The 18,514-nt window shown below is 41.4% G+C and overlaps 1 protein-coding gene across 2 annotated transcripts in view; it reads left to right on the top strand.

The window, feature by feature from the left end:
* LOC138246544 (lens fiber membrane intrinsic protein-like) overlaps positions 1–18,514 on the top strand; it is a 145,383-nt gene that overhangs the window by 13,988 nt on the left and 112,881 nt on the right. Inside the window, exon 2 of one of the 2 annotated variants that reach the window (XM_069201209.1) lies at positions 5,116–5,178. The exons of the other annotated variant lie outside the window; for it this stretch is intronic. The gene's annotated coding sequence lies outside the window, so the exon portion shown is untranslated. The remainder of the gene's footprint in view (positions 1–5,115; positions 5,179–18,514) is intronic. 2 annotated transcript variants of the gene reach the window in all.

Here is an 18,514-nt window from a genome sequence, read left to right on the forward strand (position 1 = left end):
AGATTTGCAAAGGATTCTGGGTAACAGAACCTGGTCCGAGCCCCGCAAGTCACCCCTCCTTAGATTCCCCTAGGTCTCTAGTTTTCAGAAATGCACAGGTTTGGTAGGTTTCCCTAGGTGGCGGCTGAGCTAGAGGCCAAAATCTACAGGTAGTCACTTTGCTAAAAACATCTCTGTTTTCTGTGAAATGTCCACGTTGTGTTTTGGGGTATATCCTGTCGCGGGCGCTAGGCCTACCCACACAAGTGAGGTATCATTTTTATGGGGAGACGTGGGGGAACGCTGGGTGGAAGGAAATTTGTGGCTCCTCTCAGATTCCAGAACTTTCTGCCACAGAAATGTGAGGAACATGTGTTTTTTTAGCCAAATTTTTAGGTTTGCAAAGGATTCTGGGTAACAGAACCTGGTCCGAGCCACACAAGTCACCCCTCCTTGGATTCCCCTAGGTCTCTAGTTTTCAGAAATGCACAGGTTTGGTAGGTTTCCCTAGGTGGCGGCTGAGCTAGAGGCCAAAATCTACAGGTAGTCACTTTGCTAAAAACAGCTCTGTTTTCTGTGATGTGTCCACGTTGTGTTTTGGGGCATATCCTGTCGCGGGTGCTAGGCCTACCCACACAAGTGAGGTATCATTTTTATCGGGAGACGTGGGGGAACGCTGGGTGGAAGGAAATTTGTGGCTCCTCTCAGATTCCATAACTTTCTGCCACAGAAATGTGAGGAACATGTGTTTTTTTAGCCAAATTTTGAGGTTTGCAAAGGATTCTGGGTAACAGAACCTGGTCCGAGCCACACAAGTCACCCCTCCTTGGATTCCCCTAGGTCTCTAGTTTTCAGAAATGCACAGGTTTCGTAGGTTTCCCTAGGTGGCGGCTGAGCTAGAGGCCAAAATCTACAGGTAGTCACTTTGCTAAAAACAGCTCTGTTTTCTGTGATGTGTCCACGTTGTGTTTTGGGGCATATCCTGTCGCGGGTGCTAGGCCTACCCACACAAGTGAGGTATCATTTTTATCGGGAGACGTGGGGGAACGCTGGGTGGAAGGAAATTTGTGGCTCCTCTCAGATTCCATAACTTTCTGCCACAGAAATGTGAGGAACATGTGTTTTTTTAGCCAAATTTTGAGGTTTGCAAAGGATTCTGGGTAACAGAACCTGGTCCGAGCCACACAAGTCACCCCTCCTTGGATTCCCCTAGGTCTCTAGTTTTCAGAAATGCACAGGTTTGGTAGGTTTCCCTAGGTGGCGGCTGAGCTAGAGGCCAAAATCTACAGGTAGTCACTTTGCTAAAAACAGCTCTGTTTTCTGTGATGTGTCCACGTTGTGTTTTGGGGCATATCCTGTCGCGGGTGCTAGGCCTACCCACACAAGTGAGGTACCATTTTTATCGGGAGACTTGGGGGAACATAGATTAGCAAAACAAGTACTATTGCCCCTTGTCTTTCTCTACATTTTTTCCTTCCAAATATAGGAGTGTGTGTAAAAAAGACATCTATTTGAGAAATTCCCTGTAATTCACGTGCTACTATGGTCACCCCGGAATTCAGAGATGTGCAAATAACCACTGCTCCTCAACACCTTATCTTGTGCCCTTTTTGGAAATGCAAAGGTTTTCTTGATAGCAATTTTTTACTCCTTATATTTCAGCAAATGAATTGCTGTATACCCGGTATAGAATGAAAACGCACTGCAGGGTGCAGCTCATTTATTGGCTCTGGGTTCCTCGGGTTCTTGATGAACCTACAAGCCCTATATATCCCCGCAACCAGAGGAGTCCAGCAGACGTAACGGTATATTGCTTTCGATAATCTGACATTGCAGGGAAAAGTTACAGAGTAAAACGTAGAGAAAAATTGATGGTTTTTTCACCTCAATTTCAATATTTTTCTTTTTCAGCTGTTATTTTCTGTAGGAAACCCTTGTAGGATCTACACAAATGACCCCTTGCTGAATTCAGAAGTTTGTCTACTTTTCAGAAATGTTTAGGTTTCTGGGATCCAGCATTGGTTTCATGACCATTCCTGTCACTGACTGGAAGGAGGCTGAAAGCACAAAAAATTGCACAAATGGGGTATGCCCCAGTAAAATGCCAAAATTGTGTTGAAAAATTGGGTTTTCTGATTCAAGTCTGCCTGTTCCTGAAAGCTGGGAAGCTGCTGAGTTTAGCACTGCAAACCCTTTGTTGATGCCATTTTCAGGGGAAAATCCACAAGCCTTCTTCTGCAGCCACTTTTTCCAATTTTTTTGAAAAAAACGAAATTTTCACTGTATTTTGGCCAATTTCTTGGCCTCCTTCAAGGGAACCACCAAAGTCTGGGTACCTCTAGAATCCCTAGGACGTTGGAAAAAAAGGACGCAAATTTGGCTTGGTTAGCTTATGTGGACAAAAAGTTATGAGGGCCTAAGCGCGAACTGCCCCAAATAGGCAAAAAAAGGCCCGGCACAGGAGGGGGAAAAGGCCTGGCAGCGAAGGGGTTAAACCAAAACGCAAACATCTTTTTGGAAGGATTGCGTCTGGCGTCCTAGTGAAAACACATGCTTAAAAAACAGAATCTATTGTTTTCAGGGGGTTTAGAGGTGAAGAGTTTCAGGAATGCAGAATTATCTCTTTGGACCGGCATTTCTGTTGCACCAAAGGGACTGGTTGTTTCTCTGGGTAAAATTAACAGGGTCGATATTATGTGAAGCGCTCGACTCCTGCCAAGCGAGATCGCGCTGGGAAAATAGAGAAAAAGTAGTCCACAAGCCGGACGGAAAACAGCAAGCCTTGCATGTTTTTCTGTACTTGGTCGATGCGCTCGAGGAGGGCTCTCCACCGGAAAAGGCATGACGTATGCATGCCTTCCACTAATGGAATCAAGCAGATTCTAACAGGCAAGCCCACAAGCCAATGAAAGACACTGACGTGACATGGACAGGGCTCCGAGCCCTTTTAAATTCCTAAAGCGTCTTGCTTAGCGAAACGCATGCGCAAGCGCATGCGACGCAGGCTCGACCCTAAAAATTGGGATAATGAGGGATTCTGACTGGGAGCTCAGGAAGCCAACAGTGCAAGATGCGGTCAGAACTAGAGTCAGAAGGGGGCACCAGAGTGGCACATTAACTCTAAAGAGGTTGATGAAATGCCGTTCGGACCTAGGGCTTTCCCCCCTTTACTAGCCTTAAGGGACCAGTTAACCTCCTCCAGGGAAAAAGCAAGAGAAGAAAGGCTGCTAGATGGTTTTATGGTGACACCGTCATCTGCAGGGGTAGTGATTCCACTAAGTAATTGTTTGGGTTTGAATAAATGTTATTAAAATGGGTCACCCACTCCAAACAGGGGGTGGCCTCATCTCTCAAGAAAGGGCAATTAATCACTTGCCAGAAGGCTGCTCTGTCTTTGGTAGGGCTGGCTTTGATCAAGGCCTCCCACACTTCAATCTTCAGTGCTAATTTCCTTGCCTCATGGGCAGATCTATACTCACGTCTCCTAGCCTCCACTTCCTGTGAGCATTTAGGAGTTTTGTGTAGGGCTTCCTTAAGGCGTTTGTGGGCCTTGGTGCAGGATGAATCAAACTGCCCTTGTTGCGCCCGGAAAGGACGTTGTCTCATGGGGGATAGACCTTCCTTGATCCCCTTTGAGATGTCAAGGAAGGTCATGATAATATCATTGGGGCTAGCTTTGTCGTCCAGTCTTATTTCGAAAGATGTTCTATGTAAGGATATCAATCTGCTCATAAAGTCGTCAGGTTTAATTTGTGACCAACGCAAAGAGAGACCATTGTGAATGCCAATCTGAATATTATACACAATACATAAGATAGCCGTTTGACTAGTGGGGGCAAGTGCTTGGAATTAAGGTCTATACTTTGGGGATAATGATCACTCAAGGCAGTGCTATGCATTATAAAGTTAGATATCAAGAAATAATATCTGTGGGAAGAAAGTATAAAGTTGGTGACAGTGTTTTCCCCTCTACCATTAGAAGTACACATAAAAGCAACATTTGGGACACAAAATTCATTGCAAAAGGCTAGATTGTGTTTAAAAAACATTTTATTTAGTTTGTCACCATAAGAACTGTTTGAGAAGTTGGACAGATTACAGTTGTGGATGTCTGTTAGTTCACAAATTTTTTCGACATCGAGGGGCACAGACTCTACTCAAGTATCTATCATAAAAAACAGAGCTGCCTCTGAAGTGTGTATGATGATGGTATCAGTAACATCAGAGAGTAATAAAGGAGTGAATCTGGCTTTGGGATATAAGGTAAATTATGGCATGTAAGCTAGAAATGACTAACCTGATGTTTAGATTTGAAGCATATGATGTAACCGGTGGATCAATTTGCCAGATTAAAACAGGAGACCATGGAGAGTATGTGGGGTTGTGCTGTGTAGCACAATGTCAGATACAAATAAAGTATTGATTTGAATCTGGGCAGCATGATCCATCTTTAAAAAGCCACCTTTTGTAGATCAAATTATGCATTTCAGAAGGTGTAACTGCTAGCTTCATCATCTTACTATATGACCAAAATATCATCAGTGTAACAATTATATCTTCAGATCACCGGAACTTTAATTAGCCCCCACGATGGCTAATCTTTATATGCATTCATATTCAATAATAAATTAATTAATAATCCTAAAACTACCATCATTTCAAAAATAATTAAAAACATAACTTTTAACAAAAATAAATACATATTAAATGCATTTGTTACTGTGGGATGCTCTTAAGAGAGACCAGTTTTGAGTATTGGAGAGTATGGAGCATGGTCTATGATGTGTTACTGTTCTACATTCGCCAGAGCTTCTTGGAGCTAAAGTAAATGCACAGTCCACAAAGAAGACAATTACCAGTTCTAGAGATGAGTGTTTAGAAGTCTTCTAAACCGAATATTTGTTTTAGCCCAAGATAAATCGGCAGGTAGTTCCACATTTTTTTATCCTGTCACAAAAAATGCTTTGTCACTGACCCCGACTGTTCAGGTTTTAGGCACTGAACCAGTGATTGATGGTTTGACTGGAAAGCACATATAATAACGTATTGAGAACTCTTTATCAAGAAGCACCAGCTTTTTTTTGCAAAAGAGTTGTAAGTATTATCAATGACTTATAGACTTTCAATTCTTTGTAGGTAGTAATGGAGCTGCTGTAATACCAGCGAAATATGAGTGCCTGTATGAGTCACAGCAGTAAGGTAATTTGCAGCTTTCTAGATCAACTGCAGTTGATGAATATTTGCTTCAGGAGGAGAAAAGTAAACAGAGTACCATAGTCCAACCTAGACTGGACAAGAAAAGTTATCACTGGAATATGAAATTATTTTTAAAAGACGTTTTTTATGGAGTCAAGTACAAGAACATTAACTTAACATTGCCAGGACAGAGATGTGCAGTTGTGAATATATATGCATAAGGAATATTATACTTATTAATGCATATTAAACATGTACATGAATTAGGCATATACAGCAATATAGTATCAAAGACTCCAAGTTTGAATAAAGAAAGAAGAAAGAGAGAGGGAGAGGGAGAAGAGCTATAGGGATAGAAAAGGGAATCAAGTGATAGCCATGTGGAGAGAGAGGTAATAGACATTAGTTTCAGTGAATGTAAGATGAAATAAGTATATATAAGAAGAAAAACAGGAAATATATTTACATTTTTAAAACGTAGGAGAAAAATCGATTTCCTTCGCAGTGCGTGAGAGATAGTTACTTAATGGCAACCATAGCTGATGACGTTTGAAGAAAGTTCTTGTTGAATCAAGCTTGTAGCTGTCAAGTCTATGATGATAACATACAGAATTCCACCACTGTCTGAGAGTAATGTTCTCCGAAGATTTCCAGTTGGAAGTAATAATAGAGATTGCAATAGAAAGCAAAATGTCCACCAATTTTCCAAGAGGCCTGAATGAACTCCAGATATCGTGTATGCCACCCAAAAACAGTAATTCATATGACATTGGTAAGGAGATCTGAGCTATTGCTGAAATGCGAGACCATATTGAGGACCAGAAAGTAGATAGGGGTGGACACGAAAAAAATATGTGAAAGTCAGTACCCTGCTGAGTGTGGCAGCGCCAACAATTGTCATTTTGTGCAAGTTTGAGTTTGTAAAGGCGTACAGGAGTGTAGAAAAGTCTATTATAAAAATAAATAGGGTCTTTGTGAGGCTTGCAGTGCGTGCAGTGGAATGTATCTTATACCATTTTCTATCCCATAAAGAAGTTGGCCAGACAACACCAAGATCTGATTCCCACAATGTCTCAATAGGTGATTTGAGTCTAGGTGAAACAGATGTTCTTAAAAGTTTATAAATTCCAGCTGCCATAGGATAATTAGAAGTTACAAACGGGTGTGGAGTTGATGCAAGAGAATAATGATAATGATTTATAATTTTATTGAGGGCCTCTTGGACTAGAGTAGAAAGAATGATATATTGGGATTTCATGCGAATAGGGAGATTATAAATTGCTGAGAGAGTAGTAAAAGGGATGATAGAGTCTTTTTGATATAATTGGGAAATGAGAAGAATACCTTTAGTCATCCAAGCCTTCCAACACAAGGTTTTGCCTGTTTCCTAAGCGAACTATTGTGCCAAATAGGACTATTAAAGAATTGATTAATGAGGGTAAGATGCAAAATAAAAAAAGGTTTCAGTAAGTTGACTGAATGGGAGATAGTGATGGGCAACCAGAATTTTGGGGGGTTAGACATAAATATAATGTGTTTATGGGAAAAGGGAGAAAAAAATGTTTCTTCCAAAGAGAACAATAGCTTTTTAGGGGCATGATTGAGTGTAGATAAATAGGGATGTATTTGCTTAATGCCAAAAGATTTGTGATAAGTTATAAAGTCAGGGAAATTAACTCCACCTTGTACTTCAGGAAGTTTTAATTTCGAGAGAGAGATTCGGGATTGTTTACCGTTCCACAGGAACTTGGATAGAATGTCATCAATTGAACTAAAAAATAGTTTAGGTATCTTAATAGGAAGCATCATAAGGAAGAAGTTAATGATAGGGAGAAGCATCATCTTAATGGTGTCCAAGCGGCCCCACCATGTGAGATATAACGGAGACCATTTCTGTGTGAGATCTACAAGCTTTGCAGATAAGATTTCTAAATTAGTCCTTAATGTATCCTTGAGAGTAGTGCAGTACCATACCCCCAGGCATTTAATCTTAGAAGAATTCCAAGGTAATCCTGCATCAAGGAATACAGAGCCAGTGCAATGAGCATTAAGTGGTAAGACCACTGTTTTGTCTATATTAAGTTTATAGCCAGATACATCAGAATATAAGTTGAGCTCATGCAGGAATGCAGGAAGAGAAGTGTTAGGGTGAGACATGAACAAAAGAATATCATCAGCATATGCCATAAATTTGATGTGTGCATTATTAATTTGAAACCCCGTAAATTGTTCAGACGTTTTTAATTGGTATAGAAAAGGTTCGAGAGCCAAAATAAATAGTAAAGGAGATAATGGGCATCCCTGACGAGTACCCCTTTTAAGAGGGAAAAAAGGAGATGGGATACCGTTTGTTATAACCGAGGAACATGGTGAGGAATAAAGAATGGATATAAAATGTCGGAATTTAGTACCCAGTCCATGCCATTCCAATGCTTTCGACAAGAAACCCCAGTAGACCCTATCAAAGGCCTTTTCCGCATCCAATGATAAAGCTGCCAGATGAATCTTAAGTTTAGATGCCTTGTTAATAATATTTTTAAAAGTACAGGAATTATCTGCTACATTTCTATGAGGGATAAAACCAGATTGATGAGAATCAATAAGGTCAGGTATATATGGGAGTAAACGGAGAGCTAAAACTTTGGCACAGAGTTTACAATCAGTATTAATTAAAGATATGGGTCTATAATTTTTACAGTCAGTCGCATCCTGATCTTTTTTGGGAATAAGACAAATAATGGCCTCCGTAAATGAGCCAGATGCAGAACCTGACATTATAAAATGATTAAGTAATTGAAAGAGTTTGGGGAAAATAGACTTAGCAAACTGAATAAAGAATTCTACTGTGAAGCCATCTGGGCCTGGAGCCTTACCCTTGGGGAGAGATTGTAAAGCTGTATATAGTTTGGTAAGTTGTAGGGGTTGGTCTAAAGATGAGAGGTCAATCTGCAATGGGTCTCTTGGCTTGAGACTAGAGAAATATTGGTTGAGAGATTCAACTGTTGGTATGTGTTCTGGAGTGTACAGGTCCTTTTAGTAAGAAGCAAAACACAATGCTATATCTTTATCTCTAAAGTGTTTAACACCATTGTTATCTGTGATAGATTTAATAGTTGTTTTTTATTTTCTTTGTTTCAAATATCTAGCTAGAAGAGAACCAGCTTTATTGTTATCACCATAATATCTGGCATTTATTTTCAAGAGGGTGCCGCATGCTTGTTCAGTGGTAAATTGGTTAAACTCCATTTTAGCTGAGACTAGTGCTTCAAGATGTGATTTACTAGTTTTGTGAGTATAGTATTCATGTTCTAGGGACTTTATATTTTCAAGGATGGAAGTTGATTTTTGTTGAGCAGACTTTTTTTTGAGTGAACGTAACTTTTGATGAAACCCCTAGAGGCTGCTTTGAATGCATCCCACACAAAATGAAATGATAGTTGATCACTATCGTTGATGTGAAAGTAGTCTTCTATAAACTTACTGTAGGCAGCAATAAAATTAGCATCTGCAAGTAGAGAGTTATTAAACCTCCATGAAGATGTTTTAGAACCATTAAGAAAAAGATCAAGGTCAGTAATCACAGGTGCGTGATCTGAGATCAAAATAACACCGATTTCAGAGTTGACCATATGTTGCAGTAAACCTTTACTCAGAAAGATTTAATCAAGCCTGGAATGGGAATGGTGGGTAGGAGAATAAAAAGAGAATTCCAAGAGGTCGGGATTGCATACTCTCCAGGAATCAGAGAGAGAATGCTGTAAAATAAAGGGCCGTATTTATACTTTTTTTAGCGCCGCATTTGCGCCGCTTTTTGACGCAAAACGGCGCAAACCTACAAAATACAATGGCATTTTGCAAGTTTGCGTCGTTTTTGCGTCAAAAACGACGCAAATGCGGCGCTAAAAAAGTATAAATACGGGCCAAAGTTTTTAAAAGCTTTGTGGGAGGCATGTGGGATGAAACGTGATGTGGAACGTCTGTCCAAAAATGGATCGACAATTTGGTTGCAGTCACCACCTATTAGTAAATTTTTGAGGAATGTTCAGAGACAGTATGTGAAAAATTCTTCCAAAAATTTGGATCTGGATGTGTGGGGCCGTATATATTTAGGATAGTAAGAGAAATATTGTCAATTGTAAATGTAACAAGTACCCAGCGACCTTCTGTATCTTGATGCTGTGAAATGATGGTAGGTTTGAGAGATTTATGACAGAGTATAATTACCCCATTTTTGTTTGTGATGGAAGGGGAGTAGAAAATGTCCCCTACCCATTGTTTTTTAAGCTTAATTGCCTCAGAGTCGTTGAGGTGAGTCTCTTGCAACAAAGCAATGTGGCATTTCAAACGAGCTAGGTGAGATAAGACACGCTGACATTTAATGGGGTGTTTAAGCCCCTTAACGTTCCAATTAACAGTTCTAAGTTGCATAACAAGAAGTATTAATAAACAACTGCTGTAACAAGGAAAAAACTAGGCATATCAATTTTGCAAAAGCAAAGAAATGGGAAAGAAGCAAGCTAGTAAAGAAAAAGAAAAGGAGGAAGATGACCTCCAGAAGTTGTATTTACATGGATGTGGCAATGCAGGGACTAAAGTCCACGAAAGCTAAAGAAAACAAGATAGAAAGTGAATACCCCGAAAGATAGAGGGACAGCGGAGAACCTGAAAAGACAGGCAACAGTGGCTTCAGCACAAGAAAAGTGATATTAGATATTAAAACATATAAAGGCGAGTTTCCGGGAGGAAAATAAAAACATACAAACGAAAAATGTACCATTCAGGAGACCAAATAACGTAATAACTACAGTAAAGGACTGTGACATGAAAAACAATAAAAATCAAAGCTTACCAGTGGAACGTGTAGGAGAACAGTTTGGATGGTGAGAAAGAGATATGGTTGGGAAAGGAACATGAGGATTGCACAAAGAACACTATCTAAAATATATATATATATATATATATATATATATATATATATATATATATATATATATATATATATATATGAAAATAAGAAGATGCAGAGAAGGAAAACCATGGATATAAATATTAAACATAAACATTACTATTAAACTGTTCAGAAAAAAAAGAAAGGACATTAAAGACAAATTAAATGATATCTTCAAGTAATTGCAGATGCTCCTAATTCAATTGCTTCTGTTTTGTGTTGGTTAATAAATGTTTGTAGTGCTGAATGTTCCTCAAATGAGTAAGATTTGTCCTTGAATGTAATTTTGAAAAGGCATGAGTGGAGAAGACCATATTGAATATTCAAGGATTTGAGTTGTGGACGTAAGTCCAAAAACTGTTTGCGACGTGCAGCTGTAGCAGGAGAGAAGTCTTGTGTGAAAAACACTTTATGACCTGACCATAGCAAAGAGCCCATCTTTTTGCCTTCCGAGAGTATTTGCATTAAGTCAGTAAATTGGAGAAAGAGAATAATAATTCCTCTAGGATGTTCACGAGGGCCAGTTGAAGTCTGTGGACCTAAACAATGTGCCTATTGGATAGAGAGGGGAGAGGTAGGAGGCAAGCGAAGAATTGAAGGTATTGCTTTTTGAAGGAATGCAATCATGTTAGAGCCTTCCGAGCCTTCTGGAATCCCAAAAAGGCGAAGATTATTTCTCCTAGTTCTGTTTTCTAAGTTTTCAGTAAGCCTTTTAAGTTGAGCTTTGTCTTTAGAGATCTGAGGAGTGACAGTGCTATAATCTTCAAGGTCACTGACTCTCTGTTCCAGAGTACAAATTTGTTGACATGTTGGGACCATTGCTCCTCAATACGTTGCAAAGAGGCATTAGTGTCCATCATAAAGGGCTTTAGTGCACGCAATTCCTCCATGACATCATCTAGAGTAAGATGTGTAGGTGATTTTGAGGGAGAATCAAGGTCTTTTTTTGGCCGCTTGGCAGAGGAGGTATTAGATGTTTTTTTCGCAATTGTGCCAGCAGCATGAGATGAAGGGGCGCTATCCTTTAAAAAGACTGCAGCACTATCCATTGTTAACCCTGATGGTAGAGAAGATTTTGTTATATGTGCGCGCACCACTCGAAGAGGATTATTAGACTTGGAGAAAGAGGATGACTGGCAACTCTGAGAATTATGTGGTCTCCCCATAAAAGCCAGCAGCAATTTGGTAATAGGAAGCCAGCAATGTGAGGTGTTGATGAAATTATATTACAATGAGAAGCTGCTGCCCGAAGTTTCCAACAACAGAGCAAAATATAATAAATAATATATAAAAATAAAATCCTAAATTATTCTCTCTTAACAGGCATGACAGAATACCACAAGAGCAAAGCACTTTAATGCACAGTCAAACAATTGGTGACTAGTTTTAAGGGAACCTTCTGAAACTAAAAAATCCCCTCCGTCAAAGGAAAGCATTTACCATGTTATGAAGAGCAATTTGAAAGAGCTCCTTGACAAGAGCTGCCAGTGAAAGTTGAAAACCTCAGCTAAATGTGTTTGAAGAGAGAGGTCAAAAGTTCAGCTGGCTGTCAGAAGATAATAAATATTCCATTGCAGAGGAAACTAGGGCCCATATTTATACTTTTCGACGCTAAACTGCGCTAACGCAGTTTAGCGTCAAAAAGTTTTGCGCCGTCTAACGCCATTCTGAAGCGCCAAGCGGGCGCCGTATTTATGGAATGGCGTTAGACGGCGCAATCAGACCGGCGCTGCCTGGTTTGCGTGGGAAAAAACCACGTAGACCAGACAGCGCCGGCGTAGGGGGAAAATGGCGCATGGGCGTCTTAAAATGGGGCAAGTCAGGTTACGTCGAAAAAATCGTCTTAACCCGACTTGCGCCATTTTTTAACGACGCCCATCCCCCATCAACATGACTCCTATCATTGGAAAGATAGGAGTCATGCCCCCTTGCCCAATGGCTATGCCCAGGGGACTTCTGTCCCCTGGGCATGGTCATTGGGCATAGTGGCATGTAGGGGGGCACAAATAAGGCCCCCCTATGCCACCAAAATAAAATATAAAAAATAAAAAATAAAACTTACCTGAACTTACCTGAATGTCCCTGGGGTGGGTCCCTCCATCCTTGGGGGTCCTCCTGGGGTGGGCAAGGGTGGCAGGGGGGGTCCCTGGGGGCATGGGAGGGCACCTGTGGGCTCATTTTGAGCCCACAGGCCCCTTAACGCCTGCCCTGAGCAGGCGTTAAAAAGTGGCGCAAATGCGCCGTTTTTAGCCACGCCAACTCCCGGGCGTCTCTTTTGCCCGGGAGTATAAATACCACGTAAAGTCCTGGGAGTCATTTTTTAGACGGGAACGCCTCCCTTGCATATCATTAACGCAAGGAAGGGGTTCACGCTAAAAAATGACGCACATTCCGGGAACTTTGGCGCTATTCGCCTCTAACGCCATAGTATAAATATGGCGTTAGTTGGCGTTAGTTTTGCGTCGAAATTGCGTCAAAAAAAACGACGCAATTTCGGCGCAAACGGAGTATAAATATGGCCCTAGGTTTGTAGAATCACATCCAGGCAAGCAGATAAAAGTCAAATAGAAACATCTCTGTGAAAGTTTAGGTTTGTGCAGAGGCTTACAGAGTGAAATGCAAATGAGGCAGATAAATAATTACCTCAGGCCCTTGGTGCTGAAGAAATTAATCATTTTGATGTGAAAACATCTCCTTCTTTCCAGGAAGTGCTGAAGCCTAACAGAGCTCTAAAGAGCAGAGGCCATCTTGCGTGACCTCCAGCCACGCCCCCCACTGGAATATGAAATTGATCTTCAATAAAAGGACAAAAGTGCTCTCAGAGTTTTCAACTTTGAAAAACTAGTTAGGCACTTTTGTTGCTTGAGCTTTCAATCAAATCTACATGTGGTATAGGCAATATTTAAAGTGTTGGGTATCTTTAGAGATGTGTGTTATCAGTCTAATGATGATTGATCCCAAGGGGCTTCATCCAGAGGTTGGAGATGGCAGAGGTCATGATGTAACCCTCGGAGACAACACTTGCTAGAAATCTTCTGGGACCTAGAGGTGCCCTTGTGAATAAGCTGGTATCAGCTGGATAGGTAGGATGAGAACCAGGAAAGGATATTTCAAGTATGTTCCACTCAAGACTTCGAAATGCAGATAAGAGTAGGATAATCAATAGGTTTGAAGGTGGCTAAGAGTTCTAAGAGCATCTGGATCCAATGGTCACCTTTATCGGTGGTCAGGAGGGCATTGTCTATGAGCTTTTGCTGTGCCCCAGTGTGATCTGAATATGGATTGGTAATCATGCAGGAGATGGTTGGCCATTTTGGGATTGTGTGTAGACTGCTTTTTCAATGATATTGTTGATAGTCAGAGATTTCTTTTGAATTTGTGTTTCATTTTATTGTCCTTTTAAAGCAGTCTTTTTTAAACCCTTTCTTTTAATTCATTGATTTTATTTTTGGACTTTTGGTATTTTTTTATGGGTAACATTTGCAAACTTGGAATTTGGTTTTACTGAATATTTGTATCTGGGTGGGTTTGCTCTGTTGCACAAGCAGGGTTTCATCTTTTTGTGTTTAGAGCATTGTTTCCACTGCTTTCATGCATTTAAAATGTTAATGGTAGCAATGTATTGCCACCGTGCTGCCTTGTTTTTCTGTCCTCCCCATTCTAGTGGTGTTTGTGGGTGGGGCAGTCTGCTTGACTCTCCCCACACCATTTAAAATGGGTCTCTGGTGAATGCACAGCTGATAGTAAGAGAGGTCTTTTGAATTTGTGTATCGTTTTATCAGCCTTTTAAAGCAGCCTATTTCAAAGCCTCACTTTTAATTTATCAATTTTAATTTTGGCCTTTGGGTATTTTTTGATGGGAAATGATTATGAACTGTTTTAACTAAATGTATGTGTCTGGGTGGTTGTGTTTTTTTGCACAAGTTGGGTTTCATCTTTTTGTGTTAATAGAGCAGTGTTTCCACTGCCTTCCTGCATTTGAAATGTTAATGGCCTTGGTGTAATTCATCTGTGCTGCCTTGTTTTTCTGTCTTCCCCGCTCTAGTGCTGTTTGTAGGTGGGGCAGTCTGCTCTGCTTTCCCCGTGCCATTGAAAATAGGCCTGTGGCGGACGCGCAATGGACACGCGTAGCGGGCTCACTGCTGGTGTGCCGAATGCTTGCCTAAGGCAAGCCCATCTGCGTCCATCAGTGACCCAGAAATAGCGAGCCACTCTGCCCCATTTTTGAAAAACTCCCCGGTAAGCTAGGAGTATTCTAAAAGGGAGCATCTTGCCCTGAGCAAACCTATTCCCTGCCCCTACATTTCAATCCGCTCTGGGGCAGATACTCCTTTTGCCTGCACATTATGTAGTTGGAAGTCCAAAGTGCCCCCCTCTAGTCTCATATGTGGTAACATCTCTACTTATCTAAAGAAACCACCTTTCAAAGTCCTTCTTGCTAACGAGAGACCTGACGTCCCCTTCATTAATGAAACCTGGATGTCAGCCTCCTTTAATCCTTCCTTGGAGACCGCTATCCCAGTCTGAATCTGAATCTTACCAGTGATAGAGGAGGAGGCACAGCCATTATGCACCTGAGCATGTACATCTGTACAACATTTCTGGTCAATGATCTAGTAGCATCTAGTAGAGGGGAAGCCTTTGGCTTCTCAACTCTCAATGCCCAACAGTCGTCAGGGGGGGCAATAGATTTATTGATCCCCAGGCCCTGCTGGCCCATTTGTTAACTCCCTCAAGGAATTAGCATCATAAGTCTTGACACACGTCTCTCACTGCATTATACTTGGGGATTTTAAAATCCATTGGGACTTCCCCTCTAGTAAAGACACTCTGAGGGGCATTTTTACAAGCCCCTAGCGCCACCTTGCGCCACCCTAGCATAATTTATTTTTAAGCTAAGGCGGCGTTAAGGAGTGCTTTCTCCTGCGCGGTATTTACAAAGAGGCACAATGCTTATATTGCTCCACTTTTTAAACCCTTGCATCACATTATGCCTGCACCAGGCATAATGTATGCAGGGGGGGCGTTCCGATGCAGTAAGGCCCGAAAAAATGGTGCAGTGAAATTTGCAAGATTTCACTGCGCCATTTTTCCGTCATTTTTAACGTCTGCTCAGAGCAGGCACTAAAAGTACGCACCCATTTTAATCAAAGAGCTAGTGCAGCACTAGCGTCAAATTTTGTGACACTAGTGCAGCAAAGTGTCACAAAAGTTTTTTAAATGTTGACGCTATTGTCCTAAAGACTGCATATTGTAAATCTGGCGCAACCATGGTGTTGTTAGTTGGTTCAGGGGCGACGCAAAAAAAGTGGTGCATCGGGACCGATGCGCCACTTTTTTGTAAATATGCCCCTTAGTTTTATGGATGTCATGGCCCCTCTTGGCTTTTCTCAATCATTCGTTAATCCCATGCACACCGGGGGACATGCTATTGACCTGATTTTTTCAAATAAAAATGTAAGCACATCTGACCCCTTCCCTCTCCCACGGACTGATCATTATTTAATCCATTTTGGTCGGGAGGTAACTTCACATGTAAGTCGGAAACTTCCACCTTCATTGACAAATCTTGCCCCTCTCCAGGATTTCTCAGGGCAGTTTGCTAACCATTCTGGAAAATACTGCACCCACTTTATCTGATCCACTTGACTTAGACATTCAGGTCTTTGACAATTGGGTTTGTTCTTCAATGGAGCAATCAGTCACCCTTCTCCCTAGTTGTACTGTAGGCAGGGTGAAACGTTTTTGCCCTTCGTTCAATTAACCCATCAGACAGGGAAAAAAAACTGTAAGAAGGCTGAAAGAGCTTGGCGGTGCCACTTTAGATGGGAGGATACAATTAAATATGTTGGCACCTCAAAACTATACTACTCTAATCTTCATAAGGCAGATAACAAGCCAATTGAGATCTTTAAAGTTGTGAAAAATTCCTCGACCCTCCTCATGTCATTATAGCGGAGATCATTCAGTTAAATGGTGGTGCGGACAACTGGTGCTTTTTTTAAGAACAAAATTGCATAAATTCAAAGTAGCCTAACTAAAACGAATCCACAAGATGTCTGTTTTCCCTCCCCTGAAGCCATTAATTGTGTACTCTCTTCTTTTGATCCGATTCCATTGAAGGATTCCAGACTGGACATTCTAAGTCTCAGTTCATGGTCTCCCCGTGGCCGCTGCTCCCCGGCCATTTTTGCGAAGGGAGTGGATGCCATCAATCATGTGTTGAACTCTCTTCTTAATAGATCTCCGGCATCTGGGATCGCCCCTTCTGTCTGAAAGCAGGCCAAGGTTTAGCCTCTTTAAAAAAAAACTAAACCTGACCCGAAGACCTTAAGTAACTATGCACCTATCTCGCTTTTGTAAGCCTCATCTAAAACTGTTGAGAAGTTTGCAAATCAGCAGTTTCCCTACTACCTACTAATAGGTTTCTTCTTCTTAGCTAGTCAGGGTTCAGACCTAAATTTAGCACTGAAACCACTCTCTTGGAAGTGTCTGAAGAGATTAAACTCACTTTAGCTGCTAGCAGTAAAGCAGTATTGGTCTTGCTAGACCTTTCTGCTGCTTTTAATATGGCACCGCACTCGACTGCTTGCCTGTCTTCATGGTGAAGGAATCGGGGGCCGGTGCTAAAATGGCTGAGATATTTTCTTGAAGACGGATACCAAGATATCTGGCTACCACCTTTCTCCTCTAGTAATAGTAGGGTCTCGGTGGACGTGCCCCAGGATTTGGCCCTCAGTCCAACTTTTTAAAAATATCTATATGACTCCTTTGGTGACACCGTTCGAGTCTTTTAGGACCAAGCTAGTTCCCTACGATGATGACTCCCAGCTACTCTTCTCCTTTAAGAAGGATGAGCCAATCAATTATGATGCCATCAAACCCTGCCTATCTGCCAACTTCCAGTGGATGGGTCTTAATCATCTAAAATGCAACACTGATAAGACTGAGATTCTCGGCTTTTGGCACAACTTCACTTTCAATTTACAAGCCACCTGGCTGAATGAGATTCCTCCAACCAACTCATAAGTAGAAGTAGTAAAAATTTGAGTGTTAAAATTGACCAACAACTGACTCTACAAACTCAAATTAACATTGTGGTTGGAACATCTTTCGGTCCACTGCAAACAGCCAAAAACTGTTTGCAAATTCTCTCCCTACCTGTTAGGATCACTGTCCTCCTGGTCTTGGTGCTGTCCAGATTGGATTACGCCAACGTCCGTTATGCAGGACTTCCACAGTACCTGCTGCAGAAATTACAAAATGTTCAGAATGCAGCAGCTCATTTGGCTGTTCAATAAACCATTTGAGCCTCAATCTCGGCTCATGTTAGAAACTTACACTGGCTTATGGTTACAAAAGGATCCACTTTAAGATTTTGACCCATATGTATAGGGTCTTGCACCTGTATGGACCTGTATATCTGTCCTCCAGGATTCATTCTACTCCCCCCTTAGAACTCTGTGATCATCATTTGGTCACTTTGCCAGAGTGCCAAGGGTTAAAGGAGCAAAATCTGGAGGCAGATTCTTTTGACTTCTAGGTCCATAAGCCTGAAACAGCATACCTGCTGAGTTGCATCAAATAGAAAATGAACAGCCTTTCAGAAAGAAAGCTAAAACCTGGCTTTTTACTCTTTAAAGCATCCCTCCTCTCTCTTACTTCCATTCTAATGCCAGGACACTCCTTCAGTGTAGCCGCATGCTTTAAAAATCTCAACATTCATGAAGGGAAGGTGATTGATGGGCCTGTAGCTGGAGAGGTCATTCTCAGTCTAATGGTTTTCTTTGGGTGTGGGAGGATATTGCTTGTAATGAGAGCCTCTGGGAAGATGCCTTAAGAGAGGAAGGCATCAATAATAGTAATTAGATGTGACAGCTGCTTTCTGAGAAGGCTAAGATGAAGGACAGGGGTAAAGCATCAACTTCATAGGAAGTTATTTGAGGGAGATGAGGAAGTGGAGGAAGCTGTGAGAGGCAGGGGTGTGAAGGATGCCCAGTGTGGATGCACTGCAGAGCGGTGGGTGTGAGAGACGTTACATGCCGGTATTATCAATGAGCTGACCTGACTTCTCTATTTTTCTGCTAAGGAAGTGGTTGAAGGCATTACACTTGTATGTGGAGTATGAGATTAGAGGGTCAGTGAAAGAGTAGTACTTGATTGTCTTGAAGAGTGTTTTACTTCTGTTGGCAGCTTCATTGATGATGTTGGTATAGTGCTTGACTAGGACTGATATGACGAGCTGCCTGAGTATTGCATACAACCGAGGTGCTTTATTAGTGAGTATATATATATTTCAGTGAATTGTAAGAGTTGGCAAATACTGTGCACAGTGCTGTCTGACTTGATGCATACTACCCAGGGCCATGTCCCAATAGAAATACACTCTAC

Source organism: Pleurodeles waltl, chromosome 7 (assembly GCF_031143425.1).
Source record: "Pleurodeles waltl isolate 20211129_DDA chromosome 7, aPleWal1.hap1.20221129, whole genome shotgun sequence".
Classification (NCBI taxonomy): Eukaryota; Metazoa; Chordata; class Amphibia; order Caudata; family Salamandridae; genus Pleurodeles; species Pleurodeles waltl.